General features: G+C 47.6%; 22 non-coding genes across 22 annotated transcripts; all 22 read left to right on the forward strand.

The window, feature by feature from the left end:
- The first annotated feature begins 141 nt into the window (after window positions 1-141).
- Window positions 142-253, forward strand: TRNAL-CAA (transfer RNA leucine (anticodon CAA)). Its single transcript has 2 exons — window positions 142-179; window positions 208-253. It is a non-coding gene; the product is annotated as a tRNA-Leu (tRNA).
- A 932-nt stretch (window positions 254-1,185) lies between these two features.
- Window positions 1,186-1,257, forward strand: TRNAP-CGG (transfer RNA proline (anticodon CGG)). The gene has a single exon. It is a non-coding gene; the product is annotated as a tRNA-Pro (tRNA).
- A 385-nt stretch (window positions 1,258-1,642) lies between these two features.
- On the forward strand, window positions 1,643-1,715 carry TRNAV-UAC (transfer RNA valine (anticodon UAC)). Its single transcript has one exon. It is a non-coding gene; the product is annotated as a tRNA-Val (tRNA).
- Window positions 1,716-2,120: 405 nt separating this feature from the next.
- TRNAP-AGG (transfer RNA proline (anticodon AGG)) lies at window positions 2,121-2,192 on the forward strand. The gene has a single exon. It is a non-coding gene; the product is annotated as a tRNA-Pro (tRNA).
- Window positions 2,193-2,577: 385 nt separating this feature from the next.
- On the forward strand, window positions 2,578-2,650 carry TRNAV-AAC (transfer RNA valine (anticodon AAC)). Its single transcript has one exon. It is a non-coding gene; the product is annotated as a tRNA-Val (tRNA).
- A 293-nt stretch (window positions 2,651-2,943) lies between these two features.
- TRNAL-CAA (transfer RNA leucine (anticodon CAA)) lies at window positions 2,944-3,055 on the forward strand. Its single transcript has 2 exons — window positions 2,944-2,981; window positions 3,010-3,055. It is a non-coding gene; the product is annotated as a tRNA-Leu (tRNA).
- A 932-nt stretch (window positions 3,056-3,987) lies between these two features.
- Window positions 3,988-4,059, forward strand: TRNAP-CGG (transfer RNA proline (anticodon CGG)). Its single transcript has one exon. It is a non-coding gene; the product is annotated as a tRNA-Pro (tRNA).
- Window positions 4,060-4,444: 385 nt separating this feature from the next.
- On the forward strand, window positions 4,445-4,517 carry TRNAV-UAC (transfer RNA valine (anticodon UAC)). Its single transcript has one exon. It is a non-coding gene; the product is annotated as a tRNA-Val (tRNA).
- Window positions 4,518-4,922: 405 nt separating this feature from the next.
- Window positions 4,923-4,994, forward strand: TRNAP-AGG (transfer RNA proline (anticodon AGG)). Its single transcript has one exon. It is a non-coding gene; the product is annotated as a tRNA-Pro (tRNA).
- A 385-nt stretch (window positions 4,995-5,379) lies between these two features.
- TRNAV-AAC (transfer RNA valine (anticodon AAC)) lies at window positions 5,380-5,452 on the forward strand. Its single transcript has one exon. It is a non-coding gene; the product is annotated as a tRNA-Val (tRNA).
- A 293-nt stretch (window positions 5,453-5,745) lies between these two features.
- Window positions 5,746-5,857, forward strand: TRNAL-CAA (transfer RNA leucine (anticodon CAA)). The gene is made up of 2 exons: window positions 5,746-5,783; window positions 5,812-5,857. It is a non-coding gene; the product is annotated as a tRNA-Leu (tRNA).
- Window positions 5,858-6,789: 932 nt separating this feature from the next.
- On the forward strand, window positions 6,790-6,861 carry TRNAP-CGG (transfer RNA proline (anticodon CGG)). Its single transcript has one exon. It is a non-coding gene; the product is annotated as a tRNA-Pro (tRNA).
- Window positions 6,862-7,246: 385 nt separating this feature from the next.
- On the forward strand, window positions 7,247-7,319 carry TRNAV-UAC (transfer RNA valine (anticodon UAC)). The gene has a single exon. It is a non-coding gene; the product is annotated as a tRNA-Val (tRNA).
- Window positions 7,320-7,724: 405 nt separating this feature from the next.
- Window positions 7,725-7,796, forward strand: TRNAP-AGG (transfer RNA proline (anticodon AGG)). Its single transcript has one exon. It is a non-coding gene; the product is annotated as a tRNA-Pro (tRNA).
- A 385-nt stretch (window positions 7,797-8,181) lies between these two features.
- Window positions 8,182-8,254, forward strand: TRNAV-AAC (transfer RNA valine (anticodon AAC)). The gene has a single exon. It is a non-coding gene; the product is annotated as a tRNA-Val (tRNA).
- Window positions 8,255-8,547: 293 nt separating this feature from the next.
- On the forward strand, window positions 8,548-8,659 carry TRNAL-CAA (transfer RNA leucine (anticodon CAA)). Its single transcript has 2 exons — window positions 8,548-8,585; window positions 8,614-8,659. It is a non-coding gene; the product is annotated as a tRNA-Leu (tRNA).
- Window positions 8,660-9,591: 932 nt separating this feature from the next.
- On the forward strand, window positions 9,592-9,663 carry TRNAP-CGG (transfer RNA proline (anticodon CGG)). The gene has a single exon. It is a non-coding gene; the product is annotated as a tRNA-Pro (tRNA).
- Window positions 9,664-10,048: 385 nt separating this feature from the next.
- Window positions 10,049-10,121, forward strand: TRNAV-UAC (transfer RNA valine (anticodon UAC)). Its single transcript has one exon. It is a non-coding gene; the product is annotated as a tRNA-Val (tRNA).
- Window positions 10,122-10,526: 405 nt separating this feature from the next.
- Window positions 10,527-10,598, forward strand: TRNAP-AGG (transfer RNA proline (anticodon AGG)). The gene has a single exon. It is a non-coding gene; the product is annotated as a tRNA-Pro (tRNA).
- A 385-nt stretch (window positions 10,599-10,983) lies between these two features.
- Window positions 10,984-11,056, forward strand: TRNAV-AAC (transfer RNA valine (anticodon AAC)). The gene has a single exon. It is a non-coding gene; the product is annotated as a tRNA-Val (tRNA).
- A 293-nt stretch (window positions 11,057-11,349) lies between these two features.
- On the forward strand, window positions 11,350-11,461 carry TRNAL-CAA (transfer RNA leucine (anticodon CAA)). Its single transcript has 2 exons — window positions 11,350-11,387; window positions 11,416-11,461. It is a non-coding gene; the product is annotated as a tRNA-Leu (tRNA).
- Window positions 11,462-12,383: 922 nt separating this feature from the next.
- TRNAP-CGG (transfer RNA proline (anticodon CGG)) lies at window positions 12,384-12,455 on the forward strand. Its single transcript has one exon. It is a non-coding gene; the product is annotated as a tRNA-Pro (tRNA).
- The last annotated feature ends 353 nt before the right edge of the window (window positions 12,456-12,808 follow it).

The raw sequence follows: 12,808 nt of genomic DNA on the forward strand, positions 1-12,808 counted from the left end.
TTGTTCTTGGGCCTATTTTTATTTTGTGTGAGCTATGTTGTATTGTTGGGGCCTTTACACCTGTGACATTTCTGTGAACGTTGTAAGTGGAAACGTTGGCAGGTGCAGACAGAAAAGTCAGAACTAAGCACACCCTGAGCCGTCAGGATGGCCGAGTGGTCTAAGGCGCCAGACTCAAGAGAGCTTGATCTTCAGTGATGCTGAGCCTTCTGGTCTCCTCATGGAGGCGTGGATTCAAATCCCACTTCTGACAGGTCCCTTTTACACCCTTAAGTCTTCCTAATTTTTGCAGTGCATTCCCCACACACACCACAATATTTGCGGGAACCTGTAGTAAATAAAGAGAAATCCACCAGGCTGGGCCCTCAATCACAATTCCATGTATTTCTGAAAGTGACACCGCAGGCACACCTTCCATTACATTTGCAATCCATCACAGTAACTGCCTTGCTGGGTTTCGAAATAAGCAGTTGATCCCATCATTTGTTGTGAGGCTCTCCTGCCACCTTTTTGGCAGAGAAGGCACTGTCCCTGCAACAACACAGGCAGACATGTTCAACAGGGCTTCCTGGTTATGTGGGAGGAGCAGATTGCCAATGGTCCCCCCTTGAAAATTCTAATTTACATAAGGAAGACAGAGAGGTAGCTGGTAGTAGGCACTACACACGGACATTGCACTCCCTCTTGTGATTTGCAGCCAATTCTAGATTGAGGCAGGAGGAAAGGAGGAGACTCGCCCAACAATGGCCATACTGGGAAGTCAGCCACTCTGGGTCTCCCAGGTGAATGTTTCAGGCCTGTGAGCCACTCATATAAATCTCGCCTGATCGAGCCTGATCGAGCGCTGAGCGGGCGCGTTTGAATCCAAATATCAAACACCTCTTTCTCAGGCGCAAGAAATGGTGGGCCCTTCATTGCTTCTGGTGTGGAAGTCTATGGAGCAAGGGTCCAGGACTTGCAGAGGAGTACAAGTGCCAGAAAGTGCTTGCTGTTCTCATCTGTGCCTTTTTACTGCTCACTGGCCGATAGGAGATTGGCTGCCCCCTTCCTTGCTGGAGTGAAAAAACAACAACTTGAGAGAAAACATGACTTTGTGTGGCTCACTTATAGGGAGACGAGCCAAATAGCCCTGCTGTTTTCTGAAAGACGCTTCAGTAATTGTTCAAAATGTCTCCTGGCCACTCAGGCTCGTTGGTCTAGGGGTATGATTCTCGCTTCGGGTGCGAGAGGTCCCGGGTTCAAATCCCGGACGAGCCCATCCTGTGGAAGTTTTCAGGCTGCTTGTCATATAGGAGCCTTTCTTCTTTTCAATGCTATAAGACGCTGTGTATGTCGAGAAGGTTCCTTACCCTGCACGCTATTTTCCACTTTTGACATGATAAAGGAGTGCAGGACTTCCTTGCAACTGCTTTTCTGGGCTGGACCAGCAGTGTAGGAACATTACATGCAAAGAGTTTTTCTAGTGTCATTTCAGGATATGGTTTCAAAATCGCCTCTTGGGGAAAAAAGTGGTCCTCATTCCTGTCTTCCAAAGAAAGAGAGACCGGGTAAGGAGAGCCCAACTTTGAGCTTCAAGGACGTTGGCCCTTAGTCTGTGCGTTCCAACCCAATACACGCCAACAAGATTCCTGAGGTAGTGTCTGTTTCTGTAGTGTAGTGGTTATCACGTTCGCCTTACACGCGAAAGGTCCCTGGTTCGAGACTGGGCAGAAATGCAGCTTGCTGTTTTTCACAGTGTTTGCATTTACTGGCTCACTTTATAGAAAAGCTGAGATAATAGAGGCTGTCTATTCCTCACCAGCCTGACGTAGTGTGCTCCAGAGATCTCAGTGACAGCTCGAAAAGAGAAGTGACGATAGCTTGCGCCATTCGCTTGCTCGCACTTTGCTCTGTAGGGTGGGCCTACTTCATGAAAGCAAGGCATGAGAGAAGAAATGCTTCTCTTGTCCTCACCACGAGCAGACACTTAAAGCAAACAAACTGTCTGAAGGACAGAGGCTTTTTAATTTCTTGTTTGATGACGGTCATGGAAAAGACAGCAATCATATTGCAGAACAGAGCAGCATGTACTGGCTAGCTGCCACTAACCCCCGGAGCCGTGTCAGAGGTGACTCTTGCGTGGCTCGTTGGTCTAGGGGTATGATTCTCGCTTAGGGTGCGAGAGGTCCCGGGTTCAAATCCCGGACGAGCCCTTTTTAGAGGTAAACATACAAACCCTACTAAAAAAGCACTATGCCTGACTATTTCTCGTTATACTGGGTGCATTGTTGCACAACATATTTCTAACCTCAGAAGAAAAATGGATCACCATGCTTTATCTGCCTACCTGCTTAGTCTCAGTGTGTCCCAGGTGATGCTTTCCCAAGCTGTACTCGCTGGCATTTAGGCATCAGATATTTGCCTGTCGATGCCTGCACAAGTGAGTTTTGAATACGTCTAATTGCAAGCATGTTGGATGATATCTCTGAGGTTTTCACACTTGTTCTGCACATTCTGAGCCGCTGCTGATACAGCAGAATAGAAGTAGGGTGAAGACTTGAGAGAAACTTTCCTCTAACAGTAGAAAGCACCAAGGTAGTTTCTGTAGTGTAGTGGTCATCACGTTCGCCTAACACGCGAAAGGTCCCCGGTTCGAGACGGGGCAGAAACACTGTGCATTGGATGCTTTTTTTGTGCACACTCTAAAACCTTATTATCTCAATGCAAGTTTAAGAAGAGGTGGTCTTTGAACACGGTGAGCCGCGAGAATTTTTTTTTACCTTTGCAGACGAAACAAAGTTATCTCCATCGATCATCTGGGGGTTGTTCTTGGGCCTATTTTTATTTTGTGTGAGCTATGTTGTATTGTTGGGGCCTTTACACCTGTGACATTTCTGTGAACGTTGTAAGTGGAAACGTTGGCAGGTGCAGACAGAAAAGTCAGAACTAAGCACACCCTGAGCCGTCAGGATGGCCGAGTGGTCTAAGGCGCCAGACTCAAGAGAGCTTGATCTTCAGTGATGCTGAGCCTTCTGGTCTCCTCATGGAGGCGTGGGTTCAAATCCCACTTCTGACAGGTCCCTTTTACACCCTTAAGTCTTCCTAATTTTTGCAGTGCATTCCCCACACACACCACAATATTTGCGGGAACCTGTAGTAAATAAAGAGAAATCCACCAGGCTGGGCCCTCAATCACAATTCCATGTATTTCTGAAAGTGACACCGCAGGCACACCTTCCATTACATTTGCAATCCATCACAGTAACTGCCTTGCTGGGTTTCGAAATAAGCAGTTGATCCCATCATTTGTTGTGAGGCTCTCCTGCCACCTTTTTGGCAGAGAAGGCACTGTCCCTGCAACAACACAGGCAGACATGTTCAACAGGGCTTCCTGGTTATGTGGGAGGAGCAGATTGCCAATGGTCCCCCCTTGAAAATTCTAATTTACATAAGGAAGACAGAGAGGTAGCTGGTAGTAGGCACTACACACGGACATTGCACTCCCTCTTGTGATTTGCAGCCAATTCTAGATTGAGGCAGGAGGAAAGGAGGAGACTCGCCCAACAATGGCCATACTGGGAAGTCAGCCACTCTGGGTCTCCCAGGTGAATGTTTCAGGCCTGTGAGCCACTCATATAAATCTCGCCTGATCGAGCCTGATCGAGCGCTGAGCGGGCGCGTTTGAATCCAAATATCAAACACCTCTTTCTCAGGCGCAAGAAATGGTGGGCCCTTCATTGCTTCTGGTGTGGAAGTCTATGGAGCAAGGGTCCAGGACTTGCAGAGGAGTACAAGTGCCAGAAAGTGCTTGCTGTTCTCATCTGTGCCTTTTTACTGCTCACTGGCCGATAGGAGATTGGCTGCCCCCTTCCTTGCTGGAGTGAAAAAACAACAACTTGAGAGAAAACATGACTTTGTGTGGCTCACTTATAGGGAGACGAGCCAAATAGCCCTGCTGTTTTCTGAAAGACGCTTCAGTAATTGTTCAAAATGTCTCCTGGCCACTCAGGCTCGTTGGTCTAGGGGTATGATTCTCGCTTCGGGTGCGAGAGGTCCCGGGTTCAAATCCCGGACGAGCCCATCCTGTGGAAGTTTTCAGGCTGCTTGTCATATAGGAGCCTTTCTTCTTTTCAATGCTATAAGACGCTGTGTATGTCGAGAAGGTTCCTTACCCTGCACGCTATTTTCCACTTTTGACATGATAAAGGAGTGCAGGACTTCCTTGCAACTGCTTTTCTGGGCTGGACCAGCAGTGTAGGAACATTACATGCAAAGAGTTTTTCTAGTGTCATTTCAGGATATGGTTTCAAAATCGCCTCTTGGGGAAAAAAGTGGTCCTCATTCCTGTCTTCCAAAGAAAGAGAGACCGGGTAAGGAGAGCCCAACTTTGAGCTTCAAGGACGTTGGCCCTTAGTCTGTGCGTTCCAACCCAATACACGCCAACAAGATTCCTGAGGTAGTGTCTGTTTCTGTAGTGTAGTGGTTATCACGTTCGCCTTACACGCGAAAGGTCCCTGGTTCGAGACCGGGCAGAAATGCAGCTTGCTGTTTTTCACAGTGTTTGCATTTACTGGCTCACTTTATAGAAAAGCTGAGATAATAGAGGCTGTCTATTCCTCACCAGCCTGACGTAGTGTGCTCCAGAGATCTCAGTGACAGCTCGAAAAGAGAAGTGACGATAGCTTGCGCCATTCGCTTGCTCGCACTTTGCTCTGTAGGGTGGGCCTACTTCATGAAAGCAAGGCATGAGAGAAGAAATGCTTCTCTTGTCCTCACCACGAGCAGACACTTAAAGCAAACAAACTGTCTGAAGGACAGAGGCTTTTTAATTTCTTGTTTGATGACGGTCATGGAAAAGACAGCAATCATATTGCAGAACAGAGCAGCATGTACTGGCTAGCTGCCACTAACCCCCGGAGCCGTGTCAGAGGTGACTCTTGCGTGGCTCGTTGGTCTAGGGGTATGATTCTCGCTTAGGGTGCGAGAGGTCCCGGGTTCAAATCCCGGACGAGCCCTTTTTAGAGGTAAACATACAAACCCTACTAAAAAAGCACTATGCCTGACTATTTCTCGTTATACTGGGTGCATTGTTGCACAACATATTTCTAACCTCAGAAGAAAAATGGATCACCATGCTTTATCTGCCTACCTGCTTAGTCTCAGTGTGTCCCAGGTGATGCTTTCCCAAGCTGTACTCGCTGGCATTTAGGCATCAGATATTTGCCTGTCGATGCCTGCACAAGTGAGTTTTGAATACGTCTAATTGCAAGCATGTTGGATGATATCTCTGAGGTTTTCACACTTGTTCTGCACATTCTGAGCCGCTGCTGATACAGCAGAATAGAAGTAGGGTGAAGACTTGAGAGAAACTTTCCTCTAACAGTAGAAAGCACCAAGGTAGTTTCTGTAGTGTAGTGGTCATCACGTTCGCCTAACACGCGAAAGGTCCCCGGTTCGAGACGGGGCAGAAACACTGTGCATTGGATGCTTTTTTTGTGCACACTCTAAAACCTTATTATCTCAATGCAAGTTTAAGAAGAGGTGGTCTTTGAACACGGTGAGCCGCGAGAATTTTTTTTTACCTTTGCAGACGAAACAAAGTTATCTCCATCGATCATCTGGGGGTTGTTCTTGGGCCTATTTTTATTTTGTGTGAGCTATGTTGTATTGTTGGGGCCTTTACACCTGTGACATTTCTGTGAACGTTGTAAGTGGAAACGTTGGCAGGTGCAGACAGAAAAGTCAGAACTAAGCACACCCTGAGCCGTCAGGATGGCCGAGTGGTCTAAGGCGCCAGACTCAAGAGAGCTTGATCTTCAGTGATGCTGAGCCTTCTGGTCTCCTCATGGAGGCGTGGGTTCAAATCCCACTTCTGACAGGTCCCTTTTACACCCTTAAGTCTTCCTAATTTTTGCAGTGCATTCCCCACACACACCACAATATTTGCGGGAACCTGTAGTAAATAAAGAGAAATCCACCAGGCTGGGCCCTCAATCACAATTCCATGTATTTCTGAAAGTGACACCGCAGGCACACCTTCCATTACATTTGCAATCCATCACAGTAACTGCCTTGCTGGGTTTCGAAATAAGCAGTTGATCCCATCATTTGTTGTGAGGCTCTCCTGCCACCTTTTTGGCAGAGAAGGCACTGTCCCTGCAACAACACAGGCAGACATGTTCAACAGGGCTTCCTGGTTATGTGGGAGGAGCAGATTGCCAATGGTCCCCCCTTGAAAATTCTAATTTACATAAGGAAGACAGAGAGGTAGCTGGTAGTAGGCACTACACACGGACATTGCACTCCCTCTTGTGATTTGCAGCCAATTCTAGATTGAGGCAGGAGGAAAGGAGGAGACTCGCCCAACAATGGCCATACTGGGAAGTCAGCCACTCTGGGTCTCCCAGGTGAATGTTTCAGGCCTGTGAGCCACTCATATAAATCTCGCCTGATCGAGCCTGATCGAGCGCTGAGCGGGCGCGTTTGAATCCAAATATCAAACACCTCTTTCTCAGGCGCAAGAAATGGTGGGCCCTTCATTGCTTCTGGTGTGGAAGTCTATGGAGCAAGGGTCCAGGACTTGCAGAGGAGTACAAGTGCCAGAAAGTGCTTGCTGTTCTCATCTGTGCCTTTTTACTGCTCACTGGCCGATAGGAGATTGGCTGCCCCCTTCCTTGCTGGAGTGAAAAAACAACAACTTGAGAGAAAACATGACTTTGTGTGGCTCACTTATAGGGAGACGAGCCAAATAGCCCTGCTGTTTTCTGAAAGACGCTTCAGTAATTGTTCAAAATGTCTCCTGGCCACTCAGGCTCGTTGGTCTAGGGGTATGATTCTCGCTTCGGGTGCGAGAGGTCCCGGGTTCAAATCCCGGACGAGCCCATCCTGTGGAAGTTTTCAGGCTGCTTGTCATATAGGAGCCTTTCTTCTTTTCAATGCTATAAGACGCTGTGTATGTCGAGAAGGTTCCTTACCCTGCACGCTATTTTCCACTTTTGACATGATAAAGGAGTGCAGGACTTCCTTGCAACTGCTTTTCTGGGCTGGACCAGCAGTGTAGGAACATTACATGCAAAGAGTTTTTCTAGTGTCATTTCAGGATATGGTTTCAAAATCGCCTCTTGGGGAAAAAAGTGGTCCTCATTCCTGTCTTCCAAAGAAAGAGAGACCGGGTAAGGAGAGCCCAACTTTGAGCTTCAAGGACGTTGGCCCTTAGTCTGTGCGTTCCAACCCAATACACGCCAACAAGATTCCTGAGGTAGTGTCTGTTTCTGTAGTGTAGTGGTTATCACGTTCGCCTTACACGCGAAAGGTCCCTGGTTCGAGACCGGGCAGAAATGCAGCTTGCTGTTTTTCACAGTGTTTGCATTTACTGGCTCACTTTATAGAAAAGCTGAGATAATAGAGGCTGTCTATTCCTCACCAGCCTGACGTAGTGTGCTCCAGAGATCTCAGTGACAGCTCGAAAAGAGAAGTGACGATAGCTTGCGCCATTCGCTTGCTCGCACTTTGCTCTGTAGGGTGGGCCTACTTCATGAAAGCAAGGCATGAGAGAAGAAATGCTTCTCTTGTCCTCACCACGAGCAGACACTTAAAGCAAACAAACTGTCTGAAGGACAGAGGCTTTTTAATTTCTTGTTTGATGACGGTCATGGAAAAGACAGCAATCATATTGCAGAACAGAGCAGCATGTACTGGCTAGCTGCCACTAACCCCCGGAGCCGTGTCAGAGGTGACTCTTGCGTGGCTCGTTGGTCTAGGGGTATGATTCTCGCTTAGGGTGCGAGAGGTCCCGGGTTCAAATCCCGGACGAGCCCTTTTTAGAGGTAAACATACAAACCCTACTAAAAAAGCACTATGCCTGACTATTTCTCGTTATACTGGGTGCATTGTTGCACAACATATTTCTAACCTCAGAAGAAAAATGGATCACCATGCTTTATCTGCCTACCTGCTTAGTCTCAGTGTGTCCCAGGTGATGCTTTCCCAAGCTGTACTCGCTGGCATTTAGGCATCAGATATTTGCCTGTCGATGCCTGCACAAGTGAGTTTTGAATACGTCTAATTGCAAGCATGTTGGATGATATCTCTGAGGTTTTCACACTTGTTCTGCACATTCTGAGCCGCTGCTGATACAGCAGAATAGAAGTAGGGTGAAGACTTGAGAGAAACTTTCCTCTAACAGTAGAAAGCACCAAGGTAGTTTCTGTAGTGTAGTGGTCATCACGTTCGCCTAACACGCGAAAGGTCCCCGGTTCGAGACGGGGCAGAAACACTGTGCATTGGATGCTTTTTTTGTGCACACTCTAAAACCTTATTATCTCAATGCAAGTTTAAGAAGAGGTGGTCTTTGAACACGGTGAGCCGCGAGAATTTTTTTTTACCTTTGCAGACGAAACAAAGTTATCTCCATCGATCATCTGGGGGTTGTTCTTGGGCCTATTTTTATTTTGTGTGAGCTATGTTGTATTGTTGGGGCCTTTACACCTGTGACATTTCTGTGAACGTTGTAAGTGGAAACGTTGGCAGGTGCAGACAGAAAAGTCAGAACTAAGCACACCCTGAGCCGTCAGGATGGCCGAGTGGTCTAAGGCGCCAGACTCAAGAGAGCTTGATCTTCAGTGATGCTGAGCCTTCTGGTCTCCTCATGGAGGCGTGGGTTCAAATCCCACTTCTGACAGGTCCCTTTTACACCCTTAAGTCTTCCTAATTTTTGCAGTGCATTCCCCACACACACCACAATATTTGCGGGAACCTGTAGTAAATAAAGAGAAATCCACCAGGCTGGGCCCTCAATCACAATTCCATGTATTTCTGAAAGTGACACCGCAGGCACACCTTCCATTACATTTGCAATCCATCACAGTAACTGCCTTGCTGGGTTTCGAAATAAGCAGTTGATCCCATCATTTGTTGTGAGGCTCTCCTGCCACCTTTTTGGCAGAGAAGGCACTGTCCCTGCAACAACACAGGCAGACATGTTCAACAGGGCTTCCTGGTTATGTGGGAGGAGCAGATTGCCAATGGTCCCCCCTTGAAAATTCTAATTTACATAAGGAAGACAGAGAGGTAGCTGGTAGTAGGCACTACACACGGACATTGCACTCCCTCTTGTGATTTGCAGCCAATTCTAGATTGAGGCAGGAGGAAAGGAGGAGACTCGCCCAACAATGGCCATACTGGGAAGTCAGCCACTCTGGGTCTCCCAGGTGAATGTTTCAGGCCTGTGAGCCACTCATATAAATCTCGCCTGATCGAGCCTGATCGAGCGCTGAGCGGGCGCGTTTGAATCCAAATATCAAACACCTCTTTCTCAGGCGCAAGAAATGGTGGGCCCTTCATTGCTTCTGGTGTGGAAGTCTATGGAGCAAGGGTCCAGGACTTGCAGAGGAGTACAAGTGCCAGAAAGTGCTTGCTGTTCTCATCTGTGCCTTTTTACTGCTCACTGGCCGATAGGAGATTGGCTGCCCCCTTCCTTGCTGGAGTGAAAAAACAACAACTTGAGAGAAAACATGACTTTGTGTGGCTCACTTATAGGGAGACGAGCCAAATAGCCCTGCTGTTTTCTGAAAGACGCTTCAGTAATTGTTCAAAATGTCTCCTGGCCACTCAGGCTCGTTGGTCTAGGGGTATGATTCTCGCTTCGGGTGCGAGAGGTCCCGGGTTCAAATCCCGGACGAGCCCATCCTGTGGAAGTTTTCAGGCTGCTTGTCATATAGGAGCCTTTCTTCTTTTCAATGCTATAAGACGCTGTGTATGTCGAGAAGGTTCCTTACCCTGCACGCTATTTTCCACTTTTGACATGATAAAGGAGTGCAGGACTTCCTTGCAACTGCTTTTCTGGGCTGGACCAGCAGTGTAGGAACATTACATGCAAAGAGTTTTTCTAGTGTCATTTCAGGATATGGTTTCAAAATCGCCTCTTGGGGAAAAAAGTGGTCCTCATTCCTGTCTTCCAAAGAAAGAGAGACCGGGTAAGGAGAGCCCAACTTTGAGCTTCAAGGACGTTGGCCCTTAGTCTGTGCGTTCCAACCCAATACACGCCAACAAGATTCCTGAGGTAGTGTCTGTTTCTGTAGTGTAGTGGTTATCACGTTCGCCTTACACGCGAAAGGTCCCTGGTTCGAGACCGGGCAGAAATGCAGCTTGCTGTTTTTCACAGTGTTTGCATTTACTGGCTCACTTTATAGAAAAGCTGAGATAATAGAGGCTGTCTATTCCTCACCAGCCTGACGTAGTGTGCTCCAGAGATCTCAGTGACAGCTCGAAAAGAGAAGTGACGATAGCTTGCGCCATTCGCTTGCTCGCACTTTGCTCTGTAGGGTGGGCCTACTTCATGAAAGCAAGGCATGAGAGAAGAAATGCTTCTCTTGTCCTCACCACGAGCAGACACTTAAAGCAAACAAACTGTCTGAAGGACAGAGGCTTTTTAATTTCTTGTTTGATGACGGTCATGGAAAAGACAGCAATCATATTGCAGAACAGAGCAGCATGTACTGGCTAGCTGCCACTAACCCCCGGAGCCGTGTCAGAGGTGACTCTTGCGTGGCTCGTTGGTCTAGGGGTATGATTCTCGCTTAGGGTGCGAGAGGTCCCGGGTTCAAATCCCGGACGAGCCCTTTTTAGAGGTAAACATACAAACCCTACTAAAAAAGCACTATGCCTGACTATTTCTCGTTATACTGGGTGCATTGTTGCACAACATATTTCTAACCTCAGAAGAAAAATGGATCACCATGCTTTATCTGCCTACCTGCTTAGTCTCAGTGTGTCCCAGGTGATGCTTTCCCAAGCTGTACTCGCTGGCATTTAGGCATCAGATATTTGCCTGTCGATGCCTGCACAAGTGAGTTTTGAATACGTCTAATTGCAAGCATGTTGGATGATATCTCTGAGGTTTTCACACTTGTTCTGCACATTCTGAGCCGCTGCTGATACAGCAGAATAGAAGTAGGGTGAAGACTTGAGAGAAACTTTCCTCTAACAGTAGAAAGCACCAAGGTAGTTTCTGTAGTGTAGTGGTCATCACGTTCGCCTAACACGCGAAAGGTCCCCGGTTCGAGACGGGGCAGAAACACTGTGCATTGGATGCTTTTTTTGTGCACACTCTAAAACCTTATTATCTCAATGCAAGTTTAAGAAGAGGTGGTCTTTGAACACGGTGAGCCGCGAGAATTTTTTTTTACCTTTGCAGACGAAACAAAGTTATCTCCATCGATCATCTGGGGGTTGTTCTTGGGCCTATTTTTATTTTGTGTGAGCTATGTTGTATTGTTGGGGCCTTTACACCTGTGACATTTCTGTGAACGTTGTAAGTGGAAACGTTGGCAGGTGCAGACAGAAAAGTCAGAACTAAGCACACCCTGAGCCGTCAGGATGGCCGAGTGGTCTAAGGCGCCAGACTCAAGAGAGCTTGATCTTCAGTGATGCTGAGCCTTCTGGTCTCCTCATGGAGGCGTGGGTTCAAATCCCACTTCTGACAGGTCCCTTTTACACCCTTAAGTCTTCCTAATTTTTGCAGTGCATTCCCCACACACACCACAATATTTGCGGGAACCTGTAGTAAATAAAGAGAAATCCACCAGGCTGGGCCCTCAATCACAATTCCATGTATTTCTGAAAGTGACACCGCAGGCACACCTTCCATTACATTTGCAATCCATCACAGTAACTGCCTTGCTGGGTTTCGAAATAAGCAGTTGATCCCATCATTTGTTGTGAGGCTCTCCTGCCACCTTTTTGGCAGAGAAGGCACTGTCCCTGCAACAACACAGGCAGACATGTTCAACAGGGCTTCCTGGTTATGTGGGAGGAGCAGATTGCCAATGGTCCCCCCTTGAAAATTCTAATTTACATAAGGAAGACAGAGAGGTAGCTGGTAGTAGGCACTACACACGGACATTGCACTCCCTCTTGTGATTTGCAGCCAATTCTAGATTGAGGCAGGAGGAAAGGAGGAGACTCGCCCAACAATGGCCATACTGGGAAGTCAGCCACTCTGGGTCTCCCAGGTGAATGTTTCAGGCCTGTGAGCCACTCATATAAATCTCGCCTGATCGAGCGCTGAGCGGGCGCGTTTGAATCCAAATATCAAACACCTCTTTCTCAGGCGCAAGAAATGGTGGGCCCTTCATTGCTTCTGGTGTGGAAGTCTATGGAGCAAGGGTCCAGGACTTGCAGAGGAGTACAAGTGCCAGAAAGTGCTTGCTGTTCTCATCTGTGCCTTTTTACTGCTCACTGGCCGATAGGAGATTGGCTGCCCCCTTCCTTGCTGGAGTGAAAAAACAACAACTTGAGAGAAAACATGACTTTGTGTGGCTCACTTATAGGGAGACGAGCCAAATAGCCCTGCTGTTTTCTGAAAGACGCTTCAGTAATTGTTCAAAATGTCTCCTGGCCACTCAGGCTCGTTGGTCTAGGGGTATGATTCTCGCTTCGGGTGCGAGAGGTCCCGGGTTCAAATCCCGGACGAGCCCATCCTGTGGAAGTATTCAGGCTGCTTGTCATATAGGAGCCTTTCTTCTTTTCAATGCTATAAGACGCTGTGTATGTCGAGAAGGTTCCTTACCCTGCACGCTATTTTCCACTTTTGACATGATAAAGGAGTGCAGGACTTCCTTGCAACTGCTTTTCTGGGCTGGACCAGCAGTGTAGGAACATTACATGCAAAGAGTTTTTCTAGTGTCATTTCAGGATATGGTTTCAAAATCGCCTCTTGGGGAAAAAAGTGGTCCTCATTCCTGTCTTCCAAAGAAAGAGAGACCGGGTAAGGAGAGCCCAACTTTGAGCTTCAAGGACGTTGGCCCTTAGTCTGTGCGTTCCAACCCAA

Source organism: Lissotriton vulgaris, chromosome 10 (assembly GCF_964263255.1).
Source record: "Lissotriton vulgaris chromosome 10, aLisVul1.2, whole genome shotgun sequence".
In the NCBI taxonomy this organism is placed as follows: Eukaryota; Metazoa; Chordata; class Amphibia; order Caudata; family Salamandridae; genus Lissotriton; species Lissotriton vulgaris.